The sequence below is a fragment of the Malurus melanocephalus genome, unplaced genomic scaffold (assembly GCF_030028575.1).
Source record: "Malurus melanocephalus ecotype Western Australia unplaced genomic scaffold, MMel_1.1 scaffold_161, whole genome shotgun sequence".
Lineage (NCBI taxonomy): Eukaryota > Metazoa > Chordata > Aves > Passeriformes > Maluridae > Malurus > Malurus melanocephalus.
Genome location: NW_026623393.1, coordinates 473,396 through 489,886, shown reverse-complemented (window position 1 = coordinate 489,886; position 16,491 = coordinate 473,396).

Here is a 16,491-nt window from a genome sequence, read left to right as displayed (position 1 = left end):
TGAACTTTGTGCTGTGGGTCCACGTTTTGCACCAGAGGAGTGAAAGCTGTGCTTCRGTGCTGCTCCCCAGGTTTCACTGTGTTGTTTGGCCGTAGGTGCTCACGCCTGCTGTGGGGTGGGCACACAGCTGTGCTGAGAGCGCTGCACCGTCTGTGTGCAGAGTACAGCCCGCTCTGCTTTTATGTACAAACACAGAACATGCCACCACACTTTGTGGCTGCACTGAACAGCTTTGATGTATGTTTGATGCATTGTGCCCAGCATTATTGCCTCTCGCTCTGTACCGTAGGCGTGGATTTCGCTGTGTGATTGTTATAATATCGCAGGGCTCCTCGCTGCCCAGTTGTGCCAGGCTCACGGTGTGTGCCGTGCGTTMTAATAACGTTGACGGGGCTGAATGGCAGCGCCTGGCTCTCTGCAGCTCTGCTGCGCTCCTGCGAGGCGGTGCYGGGGCTTTGTGCGCTGCCAGGCTGGGCGAGGGCAGCGTGGAGGGCTCCTTGCTCGCCTCGTGGGGATGTGCAGAATTAATGTTATGTAATCTGCACTTTGTGGGTTTTTCGCATTAATGCCGTGCGCTCTCTGCTGCTTGATTGTGGGGTATTAATGTCAAAATATCCCATGATCTACTGCCGTGGGGCTGTGGTGGAGCCTCTGATAAAATCATGGCTTTTCTTAATAATGCAGAATTTTAAGAGGCGACAAAATGTATAGGAATTGTTTTATATTAAAAATGCAGCTTTATTGTATAATTGCAATATTTGCATCATGCTAAACAGATTGGCTGGGTTATTTCAGATTCTTTAAAGTCGGGATGGCATCAGGCCTACAGTATTTCTAAACTGTTTTGCCCGTCTGCAGTTGTATAATGAAACACCACAAATTTTACCCAGCAATACTTGTGCTTTCTAAGTGCTGCATTATGAGCATAAAATTACCAAATGTACTGAACACACTTACCAACGCTGAACTAAAATCCCTTATCTCACACCCACAAATTAAGTCTCCACAGATCCTTTTTTACAAAGCTGAAGTAATAAATACATATATATTTATTTCTACAACCATTTTAAGAAATTAGAAGGAAACCCACACAGTAGTTTAGCAGTTAATTTACAACAGTACAGCCTCTCGAGTAAGTATGTAAAACAAACACACATCATTTATTTCCCTCATTTGAAATCCCTGCTCCCTGACAAACAGACAGACAGACTCATACACACAGATCACTACAGCCCAAATTGGACATCAGAGAAGAAACTAGGACTTCTTTGCTATCATCCGTGATTGCCCTGAGGGTTGAGGAGTGGCCAATTTACAGCATGAATATAGTCTGGGGATACATGAATCATGAATCATGTTTGATGTATGGAAAGGCACAGTCACTCTGAAAGGCTGCAAATGCAGTCATCTGCTTTTTAAGTGAAAAAAAAAAAAAAAARAAAAAAGCTTGCAAAACAACAACAAAACCAGAGAGATGAAATACCTGGGAAATATTATTTTAAAGACACCATCTTTGCTTTTTTTCTTCTTTTTAATTGGGTTGGAAGGGGTTACTTCATTATGCAGCAAATTAGAAAATTCATAATTTATCATTGCACCCAGTCGAAATGCCACCCAACTGAGTCGCACCCCTGTGAAAACCATCACATAGTAACAAACTGTCAAAGCCTGCTGCAGCCGACGGGCAAAATTAATATGCAAATGTATGCAAGAAATTAAAAAGCAGAATTACCCAGGCAAATGAGGTAGCTATACTTGAATTGTTAGAATTATGAATAATTACTGCGAATTTTCTGCTCCTAATATAACTTGTTTTTTGATAAACAAAGACTTAATTATCGAGATGCGCTGGAGAATTTCCGTGGCGCTCATTAATCTTGCAAAAAAAACAAGTCCCTGGTGCCCAAACCGTAATGAAGAGCGCGTGCCCTGAATCTTCAGAAAGATCAGAGGCACCAGGGTGCCAGGGCTAGAGAAAAAAAATGACAGTGCCAATGTCCCCTCCTGTACCCTGGAGTGTCATAACGTCTTCCACTAACTATCAAAGGGACTTATTTATGCCAGCAGCTGAGCTATAAGTCCAATTTACGATGCCTTAAGCAGTGGTGAAATGATCTGTTGATGTGCTATGGAAATGCCATCTTGCAGTAGCTCGATTTGGTCCCAGTGATACCAACACGATGAGGACCCTCCGCTCCTCTGTTAATGGATGCAGCATGACAGACCATAATACACAAGAGGGACAATCTTTTAGGACCAGTCTCAATGGTCCTCCATTAATCTTGGTTCTGCAGTGCTGTGGTGTCCATGGGAACAAGGGCATTATCATAAGCACTGGTTTTAAATGTTCCCATTAGGGACTGCAATACAGAGGAGAGATGCATGAGGTGAGAGGGCTAGGGGAGACAGTCCACTGTTAGTTTACACTATTTGTTATGGCCTGGATTTGAACCATAATGGGTGGCTCRGAGAATTTTCTCTTCCCAAATAACATAAAGAAAACACAAAGGAGGAAACAGCTAAGTGTACAGCRCAGTGCAGTGCTGTATGTTCGTCTTCTCTGTTTTTACAGCAAGAAAATCAGCTTGGCCCTGGTGGGCTGAGATAATTTACCATGAGAAAGCAAAGGGAAAATAACCCCAGGTACTCCCAGCACAGACCAAATCGAACCCGCTGTGAGCTYATTATTACTTAAAAACTGGCATCTAAGTGGAAATGACTGACTCTCTGTCATTATCCCTATTACCACCATGATAAACCCAAGCAGATGATAAGGCAAAATTACAAAACATCAGTTCTGGAGCTCGGAGGCTACTTCAGAAGCTCAAGGCAGACTGCATTTTCAAATGCTTCCTTCTCTACACTCAAGCCCCCAAATTTCCTGATGCCTTGACAGAACCATTTCACTGCATAGGCAAATTGTCACCTTTTAAACCAGGGCATCTGTCATTTTTATACAAGGGTCTTCCACTCAGTCATTCTCACGCTTAATCCCTCAATTTCTCTACACATACAGAGTGGCTACAGCACCGTAACATTTGAAAATTCACTCTCACAGCTGGCATTACACTCAAAAAGGGGAAGGATGGGGTGACAACTGCCTCACAACTGACAGAAAGGACACCCTTCCTGACCACTGGGCTGTATTTTTTTTAATCAGCTGGAAAAGAAGCTTGTCTGGGGAGGAATGGAACTTCCAAGTGAGAAGATGGCAGTGAGCAGAGAGTACAAAAAGATGCTTCCAATATCTTTCACCATCCTCTCACCTTTCACATTACCAAGAGAAGTGAATTTTTCCCACATATTCCTTCTGTCTCCTTCCTCAGCCTCTCTGTACAGAGGGGTGACCAGCACACGAGCAGAGTGCTGACTTCTCCAGCAGCTTCTGCCTGGTGTAACAGAGCTGGAGGGGACCCAGAAAGCAAAGTGTTGCCTAGGTCTGAGCATGTTACATCTGGCTTAGTAGGCTGATAATTCACGCCACTGGCTGTCTGTAAAAAGGGGTTATTAGAAAAGGAGCAGTAATTGTAATTGTGTCTGACATGGTTGCCTACCGCCGTGCTGCTCAGCAAGCAGGACAGCTGCTGAAGTTCTTACCAACAAAAACTTTCCTTTTCCTCCTAGGGACAGGGGAGTTTAATGTTCTAGTCCTCCTAGTGCCCAGGCAAGGTTCCTACAAAGCATTCCTCAATTACAAGTAGTGGTGTCACTGCCCTTACCCACATCCTGGGCTGAGTCGTGCCCACTGGGGCAGTGCCTCAGATCCCACCATCTGATCACCTGGGACTCTGAAGGCAGCTGTCATCTCCCTCTATTTCAGATCATAGGATAAGCAGGATCATGCACTTGTTGACACAAAAACCTGCTTCTCAGCCAATGGCCCAGTGTAAATCTTAGCATTTCATGGTGATGAAACCTCAGGAGTGATAATCCCATATGGCATCAGCTTTTGAAGAAACCTCCAAGAAATAAAATTTCCTTCAAGACTGGTTTCTTGTTTTACGGGAACACTTCATTACAAATCACTGAGTCTTTCTTCCACCTCCTTCATGCACATGCATGGGGAAGGGATCCAAGCATGCACGATAGATATTATTACTATTATTATTATCACGATAGATATTATCAYGATAGATATTATTACTATTATTATTATCAGTGGCCAAAGACTGAAAAGTTTAGATTCTTTACAACCAGTCTTCGCTCTTAGTGTGCTGGAGAGGGATGTAAAATATCCTCTGCAGAGGCCGGGGCAGCAGTTACAAAGAGAACTCCTGTCCTCTTTCCYAGAATTACCACATCAAGGCAGCAAATCAGAAAAATATCTACACGCATATTTATGTGTGTGTGCTTTTATTTATGTAAATATATATGAATGTATGTATGCTCCTGACAGATATGGGTGCATAAGGAAGGGTGGGGATGCAAGAGAGAAGAGGGTTTCTCAAAATGCCTTTTGTAAGCTATTGTAACAGGACCTGGCTAAAAAATCAGAGAAATTACTTTCCAGTAGAAGAGACTGAGGTTGTGAAAAGGCAAGCAAAGATTCCAGGTCCATATGAACATGTTATCTCTCAGGTTTACACAAGTCCAAGCCTCTCAAAGAAATGTAAATATTTTCAATCCAGGTCAGTGTGCTACCGTGGCAGAGCTGCACACACACCACATGCACCTTTCTGACACGACAGTTGTTCAGCTTGCTACACAAATCCCAAAGGAGACTAACAATCTACTGTATTTAAATAACAAATATTTTAGGGTAGAAGAGCTGTGCTTCTAGTTGTCAGCTTGAGGGTCTTTCCAGTGAGATGAAAAGGGGGAAAATATACTTAGACTATTTCTAGTGACCCACATACCGCAAAACATCTGCTGAAAACACGGTTGGCATCCTGCCCAAGTTCAACTATGAGCTGTCTCCAGCTGATCGTCTTTGCCCTCACCATAATCCATAGAGTCCACAAGAAGCAAAGGAGATAGTCAGGGATGTAAAAAGCATTTTGACCAATTGAATGAGCACAAACCTGCACCAACATGAACACACATACCTCTAACATAAACCTGGTCTTAAAAAAAGGTGCTGCCATCAAATAGAAAATTCAGATTATGATTCTTTAGGTTAGAAGTAAGAACTCACTCGTGTTTAGCATGGATCTTCATGCTTGCAAAAGGTATGCTGTTAAAAATTTTAGGTCATAGAGAAATGCATGCACAATATGATTAGACAAAGCACTGGAAACAAGTAGAAAGCCCAAGAAACACCTTTGGYACTGTCGAGTTCCACCATTATATTTAATACAGAATAATCCTGTTTGTAGAGACAGAAACAATATTTCTAGAAGCATTTGTGTTCCATCTTTTTTTTTACATCTGAAATGGTGTTAGCCTGTCATGCAAGCACATTGATGTAACCTGTCAACCTCAMCTTTCACTGTTTGTAGTTATTTCTTTTTTTGCTTTTATTTTTATTCAAATCATTAATTACTCCCAAATTCCAAGTTTCTTGTGCTTTCTTTGCCAGCTAGGGAGGGCTCCTGGCTGGACCTGTTGATTGTGAACAAAGAAGGGCTGGTGGATGATATGATGGTTGAAGACCATTTTGCGCACAACGATTGCAAAATTAAAAGAGTTTTTGATTCTTGGAAAAGCAAGGAAGAGGGTCAGCAGAACTGCTGCCTTGGACTTCCAGAGGGAAGACTTTGATCTGTTTAGGAGGCTAGTTSAGTGATTCCCTTGGAACTCAGTCCTGAAGGGTGAAGAATACAGGCAGGCTGTACATTCTTCAGGAAGGAAATGCTAAAGGCACAGGATCAAGCTGTCCCCATGTGCACAAAGACCAGCTGGCAGGGAAGAAAAACAGCCTGAATGAACAGAGAAATATGGCTGGAGCTCAGGAAAACAGGAGAATTACCCTTTACAAGGGGCAGGCCGTTCAGGAGGGCTGATATCCCATACAGGGATATCATGAGGTTATGCAGAGCAAAAATTAGAACAACTAAAGCACAACTTGAATTTAGTCCGGCTACTGCCATAAAAGACAATTTAAAATGTTTCTATAAATACCTCAGCAACAAAAGGAGGGGTAAGAAGAATCACCATCCATTATTGGATGTAAAGGGAAATGTGAAGATGAGGAAAAGGCTCAGGTGCTTAATGATTTTTTTGCCTCAGTCTAGTAGTAAGACAAGTAATGAGGATACCACGCTCGTTGAGCTGGAAGACAGGGATGGGGAGGAGAACAAAGCACCTAAATTCAAGGAAAGATGGTCAGTGACTTGCTACACCATTCAGACACACACAGGTCCATAGGGCCAGATGGGATTCATCCAAGATTCCTGAGGGAGCTGGTGGAAGTGCTTGCTGAGCCACTTTCCATCATTTACCAGCAGTCCTGGTCAGCTGGGGAGGTCCAAGGTGACTGGAAATAGGCAAATGTGACACCCAYCTACAAAAAGGCCCAGAAGGAGGATCCAGGAAACTAGAGGCCTCTCAACCTGACCTTGGTGTGAAGAGCAGATCATCTTTGGTGCCATCACACAGCACAGACAGGACAACMAGAGGATCAGCCTGAGTCAGTATGGATTTAGCAAAGACAGGTCCTGCTTTGACCAGTCTGATGTCCTTCTGATGGCCTGCTTAGTGGGTGAGTGAATACCTGACAATGTTTTCTACTTGGAGTTTAGTAAAGCTTTTGCCACCCTTTCCCACATCACTCGCCTGGAGAATCTGGCTGCAAGTGGATTGGATGGCACACCCTTTGCTAGGTACAAATCTGACTGATCACCAGGCCCAGAGAGGGGTGGTGACTAGGGCTACATCCAGCTGTTGCCTGGTCACCAGTGGTGTTCCCAAGGGCTCAGTTCTGCTTAATATSTTTAGTAATGATCTGGACAAGGAAATTGAGGGCACCCTCAGTCAGTTTGCAGATGACACCAAGTTAAGCAGGAGTGTTGTTTTGCTGGAGGGTAGCAGGGCTCTGATGGGGGTCTGGACAGGCTGAATCCATGGGTAAAGACCAAGGCCAACTGCTGGGTCCTGCACTTGGGTCACCATAACTCCCTGTGGMAMTACAGGCTGKGGRCAGAGTGGCTGGAAAGTGGCCCAGTGGAAAAGGGCCTGGGGGTGCTGGTGACAGCAGCTGAACGGGAGCCAGAGTGTGCCAAGGTGACCAAAATGGCCAATGGCATCCTGGCCTGGATCAGCAATAGTGTGGCCAGCAGGACCAGGGCAGGGATTGTCCCCTGTACTGGGCACTGGTGAGGCCACACCTCAAATCCTGTGTTCAGTTCTGGGCCCCTCAGGACAAAAAAGACATTGAGGAACTGGAACACATCCAGAGAAGGACAATGAAGCTGGTGAAGGGTACAACCTAAACTCATTCTATTCTATTCTATTCTATTCTATTCTATTCTATTCTATTCTATTCTATTCTATTCTATTCTATTCTATTCTATTCTATTCTATTCTATTCTATTCTATTCTATTCTATTCTATTCTATTCTATTCTATTCTATTCTATTCTATTCTATTCTATTCTATTCTTCCTACATTCAGGAACATTCCCCTGTTTAAATGCATCTGACTGCTTAGAGCACAGACATAATCACACCTGATATCATTCAAATTAATAATCACTAATTTGTGACCGTAAAGGGATTTTTTGCMGTTTGTATTAAAAGATGTAAGAAACCTTGCCACAAAATTCAGGAAGCCATAGAGCAATCTCTTATTTCAGTGTTACCAACAGAGAATAGTGGTTATTTTGTTGTACTTTTTAAGACTTAAGACTATTGTTTCCAAGCTTAAGACTATTGTTTCTTCTCAGTACAGGCCAAAGGATACTGTAATTTAACAGGAGGAGAGAGGGCTCAGCCACCTCTCATTAGTCTTTTCTGGCCCAGCAGAAAGCCTTGAACTGCCCCCTAAAATTCCTAAACAGACAGCGCCTGTACTTGGGCGAGTTCTTGTAATACACAAACTGTTTGGACAATTTAAACCACAAGTACATAGAAATGTAACAGAAAAATGTAACAGCAAGCGACAGAAAACATGATCCCTTAGGTGCCGTAGCTGGAGGCTTAGTGGCAGATGATGCGGCAAAATGGCTTCAAGATGGGATATTTACAAAATTGCTTTATGAGAATTTTACACGGCTAATCACAAGGCTCTAATAATGAGTCTTCCCTTACTAACAGAAATCGAAGCACTAGCTTGCATCTTCAGATATTGCCTTTGCTAAAGTGTGTTAGAAACTTGTAATATTCCTTTTTCATTTCCAAACATGACTTCATATCTGACAGTTTCAGAATTGTCTTTGTCTTTCTGAATATACTAGAAACTGAACTCCTCATTTGATTAATTTGAATAATTTTTAGTCATTATTAATTTTTAACATATATTGGTATAGCAGATTAAATATTATTTATAGTTTTAATTTGTGTCCTGTTTGGATTGCACAATCACAGGACTAACTGGCTATCACTATTATCATATTGTTTTATACTGCTCCTAAAATTAAAATCCATTCTTGTCTTTAAGTGTTTTATTCTACTTGTCTTTCTTGCTTTGCATTGCATAGTTCATGATTAATTCTGTTAGCCAAGTGCATATGGCCTGCTTGGCTATCATCCATTATCTTCATCATTGTTGCCTCAAAATGAGCACTTTATTATTACTTTTTTCATCTTTCCAATTACCAGATGTGCTTTTGCATTCCCTCACTTTTCCTACTAGACTGAGATCTACATTTAGAGTAAAAGTCCCAGCTCATTAGTCATTGAAGATTAAGTGATTTTTCCCTGGCTAGATACAGAAAATTTGAGGGTCAGTTCCAGTATTATAGAAATAAGTAACTTCTGAAAAACAGAATCAAGACTGTCTGGTTGCTCCTCTAGAAAGAAAGCTTCATTCATTGTCAAAAAAATTGGTAGTTTGGTAGACAATCAGATTTAGATAAAAGGAAAATTCCCTCTGGAAATCCTGTAACTACATTTGATTCTAGTATCTCTCTGAAATCTCACAAGTCTTGTCTGAGTTTTGCCCATACCTGCCTGTCCTATAACTGATTTCCTGGAATGCATTCCCTCACCGCCCTCAATTAAATAAAAAATAATAAAAAAAAAAAACAAAAAAAACCAAAAAAACAAAACAAAACAAAACAAAACAAACAAAAAAAAAACCCACAAAAAAAAATAAAACCCCACAACCTGAAATGGTTGTAAATAAAGTCGTTAAGCAGCATCTCTCAAAGGGAAAAGCTTCTTGCAAGGTTTCCATCCCAGTTTTTCAGGTTCAGACAACAAAATCTGGTTCAGTGTGCCAGCACCTGAACACTTCTCTGACTGCATTCAAACTCCTGACCCTGCAATGTTCATTTAGCCACAAGGTTAGCTAAATGTGCCACATTTAGTAAAAAACCTTGACAAAGGATAGGGGTTTTTTTGTGATTTTTTTTTTGGTTTGTTGGTTGGTTTTTGTTCATTTCATTTATATAATTTAAAGAAAAATACCTATTTATCCACATAACACCTCAGTCCACTCCARTATTATTTCTCTAAGTGTCTTAAATACAGCTAGGGTATTCATTTTTTTTTTTGTTTGATATTTTATAGTCCCATTATTGAACATCTTAAAAAATCATGAAAGAAACATTTCATATAATGCCATAAACTCTTCTTATGACACAGATATTTCTAAATGCCCATGATTTTTTTTCTATATAAGGTCTTTTGATTAAAAAAAAAATTAAATAAGGCAATATCTCCCTCTCAAACCTTTGTACTGTAAATCTGTTTCTAGGCAAGAACCTACTCATTGCCTCACAAAGCAATGTTGGAACCAGACCTGTGCATGACCCGGGGATACATAAGGGAAATGTTATAAGATAAGTAAGGGAGGAAGCTGGCAGACAAAAACACGCTAGCTTCTGTTTTCTGACCTAAGTATGCTGYTCTGGGCATTTTAGAAAAATCTGTTAATAATCACTTTGAAGGAGGAAGAAAACATTACAACATGATAAAATCCCATAAAGGGGCGGGAGAATGCAGGCTGAAATGTTCAGAAGTGATTAGGGGGACAGGTTTCAAACCTCCCCCAATATTCTGGTTTTCAAGAGATAGACATGTAGCTCCCAAAGCTCGGATGGCTGAATAAAGCAAACAGTACCAAGCTGTACAGTCCAGGGCAGGTCAGAGGAACTGTTGAAGTGCTGCCCCTTACAAGAAAACTTGCAAGATACTTTAGTGCTCTGGCACTTAGCCCAAGCTTTTAAAATTATTGTTGGAAATTTAATTGTTCAGGTGGTACTGTATAATTAGYTCATCTTATGCTGACCACAGCCTCTGAAAATCAGATTTGTTAAACTGCCYCTTTTTGAGTATGTCAGAATTGAGGCTACCTTCTTCCCCTAAAGAAAAATCTTTGCTCCTCAGGCAAATTCTTCCCCTTGATCTCTCTAGATCTGATGTTAATACCTTCATGCCTCTCTATAGCCTCTTACTCCAGGCATAGTGACATTTACTTCAACAGAGCTCTGCCCAAGTGTTGTGCCGTAGTGACATATCCAGACTTGGTTCTTCTGTGCCTGCAGAAGTAAAAGGTGTCCCACATGTATTAAGATGACAGGGCAATGTGTTGAAAACTTCTAAATATGAAGAATCTTAAGATACCAGATCAAAAGAKATTGCAAAAATGATAAATGTCATTTATACACTGGCAGGTTAATATTGTGGCAATGTCTGAATTTTCATCTAAGCATCACCGGGAAAAGTTTGACAAGTCTGGGATGGTATGGCATGGCTATTTCTCTCATTTGGGCTGATATTTGCTTGATCTGCTTTTACCCTCATAAGTTTGCTCTGAGCAGAAGAGCAACTCTGCATCTTCCCTCCTGGCAAAAGATACACAAAATACCTTTTAATCTCAATGAACACTTTGCATTCTTCCACAGGAATTCAGAATCTTGCTAAAATATCCTCTCTATCTTTCAGTGCTGTGATTGTATTAGCAATGGCAGGCTGCCTTTGGTAACCCTTTGTTCTGAAGTTTTAGTCACAAAGTGCCTGGATACAAAACTTCCTCATATTATGTTTTGAAGATTTTGCAGCAGCAGAAAGTGGAATGTGTCTGTGAGCATTTATAATGGAGAAAAGCTAAGTGATAAAGTGCACCTTTAACATAATGACAGTAATTCAGTCTCAGACAGTGAATGCTATTATACCCTCTTTTAAAGACTAAAATCAGTCAATTGAAATGACAATTATGATAATCCTCATGTAATGAAGATTATTTTGAAACAAAAATCTTTTTTGTTGTGTGTGCCTGTGAGTGTGTGTGCATTTACTGGACCCAAGTACAATCTCAAAATTTTCCTTGGCTGGAAATCTTATATAAATATAACAGTATTTTCTAACAATTCTGCTGGTTTCAATTGATATTTAGTGCAAATTGATTTCTTAAAAAAAAAAAAAATCATGGAATCATTAAAGTTGGAAAATATCTCCATCTATACAGATACTTTGATGAAATAGTCTGAGCATACAGCTTGGAGAAATCGGCAGCCTCAGYAGAAGTGGTTAGCTTGATCAGTCTTATTCTAAGACATGATACTGCCTTCCCAAAGCACCCCAGGTATTTACCCTGAGCTTTTTCTTAACTTTCTAAAGGAAGCTGCTGTGAGCTTCCAACAAACCACATGGGTAGTGAATAGTGAGCAATAGTTTCAGCAAATGTTATTSCAGCTTGGAGTCCGTCTGTGATAGGTGGCCTGTCACAGTTGTCTGAGTTGAGGGAGAACATACTGAGCATCTGAATTTAGTGGGCTAAAATTTATGTGGGCTAAATTTTCAAAGAAGTCTAAGGGAAGTCTGATCCTACAAAACTACAACTAAAATTGTGATTTTTCTCATGTTGTTTACAGTCGTTCTGTTTTAACAAATCAAGGCACTCAGAAACACTGAAGAGCAGAAGTAAAATGATACAAAAGCCACAACAAAGACATGCACATACAGGGAGCTCAAATGAAAAATAAGATAAAGAAAATATTTGCTGGGGCAAAAGGGGTGATAAAGAAGGGARTAAGGATGAGATGACCATAGGCCTCCACGGTCCGATGTGAATGCTGCATAGAGCTCCTGCCCTATGGAACAGCTCTGACCCAAATACTGCAAATATTAGTATCAAGATTTCAAAAAGCATTGGAGAGATACAGGTATACTTTAGTCAAACAAGGAAGATGTTTGTTAGCAAATGTAGCTACATATTTTGTATATTACTGGCTGCCTCAGTTGTTCTGAATCTCATAATTATACTGCTCAGTCTACAAAATACATTTTTAGAAAACTTGATAAATACTGGTGAGTGTTCTTTTGTTCAAGATTTTCTACTTTCCATTGCTCAGCTGATTTAAAAGTAGAGAACTAATGATGAACYTCATAGAGAATCCCCAAGAGATTCCCTCAAGCCAGGTGACAGTTTACCTGTAGTGTTTAGCAATGATATAGGATGCATCTCTTCTTTGTTGTGAGATGGTAATTAGGGTCAGGTGAATTTGTATTTTATTAGCAGAGCTTTATTCATGTGAACTACCCTAAAAGTGAAGTTCATATTAATAAAGCTGGTTATTTCTGGTTAATAAAGATGGTTATTTCTTCTTAGACCTGACCTAGTTCTAATAATTTGCCATTCAAAAGATGCAGAACTTAGATCTTTGCAGGAAGTTGTTACAATTCACTGTGAACAGTGGCCTAAAAGGGTTGCCGTATGCAGTCAAATACATTGGCACAGTAGGGAAATGTGATCTTTTCTAAGGCTATTATTCTAATCATTTCATCTAGTCCCTTGTCCAAATATAATATGCACTGGCACAAAGTTAATTTAATTTTTTTTAATCCCTGGAACAGTATAAAAACCATGACAAAGCAGGGTGTCAAACATGTGCTTTTAGGAAGTCCTTCATTGCCTGTTAATTGTGGATTGCAATTGTGTCAAAGTGATCCAGATGACATTGCTCTGCTGACTATTTTGTGGTGATGTTTAATAGCTGGAAGGCCAAATGCAGTCCCTGGTATTCACTTTAAATATGCCTTAGTACTGAGCACAGCTTCACATTGGGAAACACATTTCAGTCATGAACAGCTGATTGTACCCTTACACACACTCTTCTTTCCTGTTTCTTTTTTTTTTTTTTTTTTTTTTTTTTTTTTTTTTTTTTTTTTTTTTTTTTTTTTTTTTTTTTTTTTTTTTTTATTGTCTTGGCCCTGATCTGACAGCAAACTTCACCGTGGCTCTGCGTGAGTCGCTAATGTAGTGAAGTTTTCAACTGCAAATCTTTGCCAGGGCACCTTCTCAGGCTTGAATCCTCTGCAGCACAATGGCCCCAGAACTAGCTAATGAAATTGCTGGGCAGCTTTTAAAAGTAGTGTCTAAGTCCCCCAGGCCAAACTCTGCCCTGGGCTCACATCAGCAACCACAGAAAACACAACTGGCTGCTCTCTCCTTCTCCTCCCTCCGCTGTTCATGAGGAAAAGGAACGAAGCATTAGTGTTTCAGCCCCTCCAGAAAGCTGCATCGTACCTGAAGGTGTACGATGTACACCTTCATATAAGAGACCCATGGGAGCAGGCTGAATTAATCCTCCTTTTCTCCATCCTTAGCTGGTGACTAATAMAAATGCAGAGAGCCCCAGACAGTGCATGTGCTCAGCAGTGCTTTCAGTGGGAGTCAGGCACTCAAAGGCACCAGCAGCCCAGGCCCATGAACTCACCCAGCATTTTGCCTTCAAGGCTCCTTGCAAACTCCTCACAACATTCCTGAGAGGTATCCCTACCTGTACTGTCCTGAAGACAGAACTGAGGCAGATAATTAGAGACTTGTAATGAAGTAACATCTGACGACCTGCAGCCCAGTCTGCTATCTGGGTCAATAGACAGATTATGTCCTTGGACTGACTAATTGTAGGCACCTAATTGTATTAACACAAAAGCAGCGATTCACGCAGTGGCAAAGAAGTATTCACCCAGCGGTCCTTCCCTCTTGGAAAATTTCGTCACCCCAGGGCTCTGATTCATGATCCCTGTCAAATTGAACTGTGCCAGCTAAAGAAACTGCTGCAGCTGCTCCTGTCACAGCTAAGTCTGAACACCCCTACTAAGGAATGAGACAGCAAATATTSTCCCTTATTAAGGATTAAAATATAGCATTGCACATTATCTTGGAAAAATCCTGTACACCCAAGACCGAAAAAGGGTAATATGTTACTTTTGTTATGCGCAATCACTGTGCATTTCTGCCTCAGTTTCTCTCTTTATTGAAGAATTTRTTAAAACAGGACTTAAATGAGCAGCTAAATGTTCAAACTCATCCTGAGTTGGTGGCTTGAACATTGGCTGGTCACACAGAGCAGCTTGGAAATTCTAGTCKTAAAGTCAATAAATGTGTGAGGGTAGAAAGGAAAGTCCACTATCAAGCTTAAGACTTACTACTGTGAAAACTGTCTAAATAATTTCAGCTCAGWTAAGCAGATTTTAATTTAGGGATTGTGTCAGAATTCATTTCTTTGCTGATATTTTTGTTAAAGGTATCTAGTTTACCAATAGAAAAATCTAGTATTTCCATAGCAAATGTCAACAAATTTAAATTTTGACCAAACGAGAAGGTTCTGAAATTGAATTCCACAGAAATGTGTGTTTTGATTTTTTTCAAATCATTGTGTTGTGTGGAGAAAGATTGCAATTGCCCGAAGGACTAAAATTAACCAAATAGTTCTTGACAATAACTAAATGCATTCTCCTAAAGGAAGATTGGTTCCATTACTATACACTTAATGCTGGAAAAAATCTTTCCAGCCTCAGGTGTTTTGGATTCACTTTTTTAATTATTTCCCCTTTCTCCTGCACATATTATTGCTCTCTCAGAAGTTCATGTGTATTTTACTGACTTTGAAACAATGTTTAGGGACACTAAGGAAGAAAAAAAGAAACATTCACCAAAACAAAACCAAAGCTCAGATATTACTTTCTGTCTCATATGCTGAAATGCAAAGCAATTGCATTTCATCAGAAATACATGCCTTCCCTCCTCAACTCCAGGCACTCCTCAGTATAAAAATTCTATTTGAAAATTTAGACAAGCATTACATTCTGTAGACCCGGGTTTTAACAGAGTAACACGATGAATTTCAGAAGCATCGGCATAAATATGAGTGCAGATTGCCTGGGTTTSTATGCAGCTACATCTATCCCTCGARCTTTTTTTTAACCTACCTTGTAGCTAATGACCTCAGGTGGGAATAAGAGAGTATTGCATTTAAAAACCAGGAAACTTACAGGCACAAGCAAAATGTAGGTTTTCTGCTGCTCTATATGCTCCGAAGAGACAGACCAAAATCAGAAACTTAATCAGARCACCTTCAATTTATTTTTGCTAGAYTTGGAGTCAGCAGAACAACAATTGCTTTTTGATTTTCCATCAGAGAAGTCTGACAAAAGAAAAACACAGTGTTGGACACTGACTTCTAAAACATTGTAGAGGCTGAGCATTCTGCAATGGATCTTTGCTCTTTAAGAGAGGGCTTAGAAACCACAGCCCTGGGAAAGATAACTGGAGAGGGATCCACACTCACTACTTTAGCAGTACCCAGAGCCTCTGAAGTTTCCAGCTCCCACCASGAAGTTCATGGCCAACAGCTGCTAATGGCCAGTGCATCTGCTTTTCTTCTGCTAAACTTTGCCAAGCCAGGAAATTTTTATTTTCAGGTTGCTCTTGAGACCAAATATCTTTTTAGGCATTGGGAAATAACCTCTGGTTGAGAGTTCACCATTAAAGATAGTAAATTGATATTATATTAAAAATAGTAATAAAAGCCACTTACATAATYTTGCATTTTTATACACTTAAAGAATGTCAACTTATTGAAAAAAAAAAATAACAGGCCACTTACATCCAGCAGGGTGAGCCAATAATAATGRTGTATTTTACAATGTATGAACTTTGCCATGTGCTGTAGAGGTATCAAAAAATCAATACAACTAAATTGACAAGTTTGTCAATGATTGAAATTAATTTCCTTTTTTGTGGTACTTTACTAAACTGAATTCCATAGTGTCATATTAATTAACATCCCACTCAGATGGTCTGTGTAGATGGAAAACAGCTAGGTTATCTTTGGGCACTTTCAGTGAAAGGTTTTTATTAYAAGCAGATTAAAACAGTGGAGGATATTCGATGGAGACACAAATTGTTTACTTACTAATTTAATTGCCAAAGCAATTGAAGTAATCAAGGTTAAAATTTCCAAGAGATGCCAGTCAGTCTCAGCTGGACTCTAAGGACCCAGTGTTTTCTGAAAATGTGTATTTATGACATTCTAGAAAATCCATGTCTATGTGATGCAGAATCATCTACAGTCTTTGACCAGAAGCAGGCCATAATACCCAGTAATTTATTTATAAAGTAACCAGCACAGTGGCTAAACTGGGTAGCTGTGTCTCATGGAAC